Genomic DNA, 2,025 nt, shown 5'->3' on the forward strand with positions numbered 1-2,025 from the left:
TTTTTGTACAGTACACACAAAATAGGTTGATAGCTATTTCCCCATTACTACCACAAAAAACAAACCTACAAAGGAAAATCCAAACCTACAGGGAAACAAGCTTACAAAGGGAATGTCAAAGCAACAATCAGTGACCACATTCTAACTTTCCTTTTTATCTCTTTTGTAAATATTTTAACTGAGGTGTTTTGTTAGACCAATAATAGTATATTTATATGCTCACCATTAGTCATCAGCCAGGTTCTTCCCAATTGTATTTCGAATAAATAAAAGAAATTTTCTAGTAGGTTCCTCAGGGAGGATTTGAACTACAGTATTCCCTGAATTGTTATATGTTTAAAAGTGTTTTTGTACAGCCTTGATACTTGAAGGAAGCATTGGCTGGATAATAAGGCTTTGGCTCTTTCATTGAGTTTCTGAAATATGTTAATCCAGCGTTATCTTGCTTTGTATGTTGCTGTCAAGAAGTAGGATGCCAACATGATTTTCATACCTTTATAGCTGATTTGCTCATTTTGCTGAATAGCCCAAATTTTTTCTCTTTATTTTTATGATGGAATTGTTTTATTCGGGTATGTCTCAGAGTTAGCTTTTTCGGATCAATTTTCCATCTTACGTGGTAGACTACTTAAAAATGTTAAATTAGGGCTTCCTATTTTTCCAAAAATTTTTCTTAGGTTATGATTTTAAATATTAATTCTGTCCTATATTTTGTTTTCTTTTTTAAAGATAAACCAATTATACATATATTGACTCATTTTGTAATTCTTTTTATGTAGTTTCTGTTCTCTTTGTTGTGTCTATTATGTTATTAAATACTCTTTATTGCAGTTTAAATTATATCTGTCCCCTTTTGGGAACTTTGGATTTACCCTTCATTTCTGAGACATATATTTATTTCAGTTTCCTACCTGAATTCAGTCAATTCTTATATCAATTCTTGTATCATAATCTCTTTTTTTAAGAAAAAAACCCATTTAGTTCTGATATTTTGAGATTCAGATTCAAGGTAATGCACATACACACATACATGCATATTTATTCTTTACCTTTAAGACTTTCAGGGATATATCTATTTCCAAAATTTCCTCTTTTTCCCCTAGAAGGGTTGCTTTTCAAGATTGCTTCTTTGGGCCACTTCTGGTCCTGTGTCCTTTCAAGCTCTGTCTTTCTGTTCCCAGTAGCTAATCCTCTCATCTACCAAGTTTTAGACATGTTCTCACGAGCTCTTAGAATCTTTCTTTCTAAGAATGATTCTGTGTGCCAGCTGCTAGGCCCTGATCACCTCTCCTTCCCCACCCTCCCTACAGTGGGTTTCAGCATGGACTTGAGCTGACTTTCCTGGTTAGAGTGTTTTTTTTCCTACACATCATTTGATGTGTATAGTATTTTTAATCTCCTCCTTATCTTTAACTGCAAGCTAAGGGTGGTTGGTTTTATTTTCTCTTTTGGATGACCTGGATGACTTTTGGAGTATGAGTAGAGAAATTCGGATCTACATGGCTTCTATTTACCTATAAAAACTAAACAGTTTTAAAGATTAAATTATGCATTCATCCATTTTGGTTATGATTTTCATGTATGCATACTATGATGCATTAGATATAGTCTTGTATTATTTAATGTTCAATAATCACATACTCAGAACTACTTATGTGCCAAACACATGGATTGTTTCAACTCACTAGAATCTTTGAAGCCTTTTGATGGGTATAATTCTCAACCTAATACCAAGGCATAAGAGTTATTATTCTTGTTTGTTAGTAGAACCATTTATTATGTTTGTAAAGTGCTTCGAAAAAATTTTATTCATTCCCACAATGACCATTATTGGGAAAAAAGTTTTTATCTATTAGATTTAAGGAAAAAAAAATGAACACAGTACTACTGTTTACTTAGCAAATAACAAAATGCAGGAAATTAGATTAAAAAATAATCCTTATTACAAACTGAGCAAGTGTGAAAAACTGTAAAAAGGAACAGTTCAAAAACAAATTTAAGGTTCTAGATGTCAAACATCCTCCA

Source organism: Propithecus coquereli, unplaced genomic scaffold, assembly GCF_000956105.1.
Source record: "Propithecus coquereli isolate 6110/MARCELLA unplaced genomic scaffold, Pcoq_1.0 Scaffold169, whole genome shotgun sequence".
NCBI classification, from domain to species: Eukaryota; Metazoa; Chordata; class Mammalia; order Primates; family Indriidae; genus Propithecus; species Propithecus coquereli.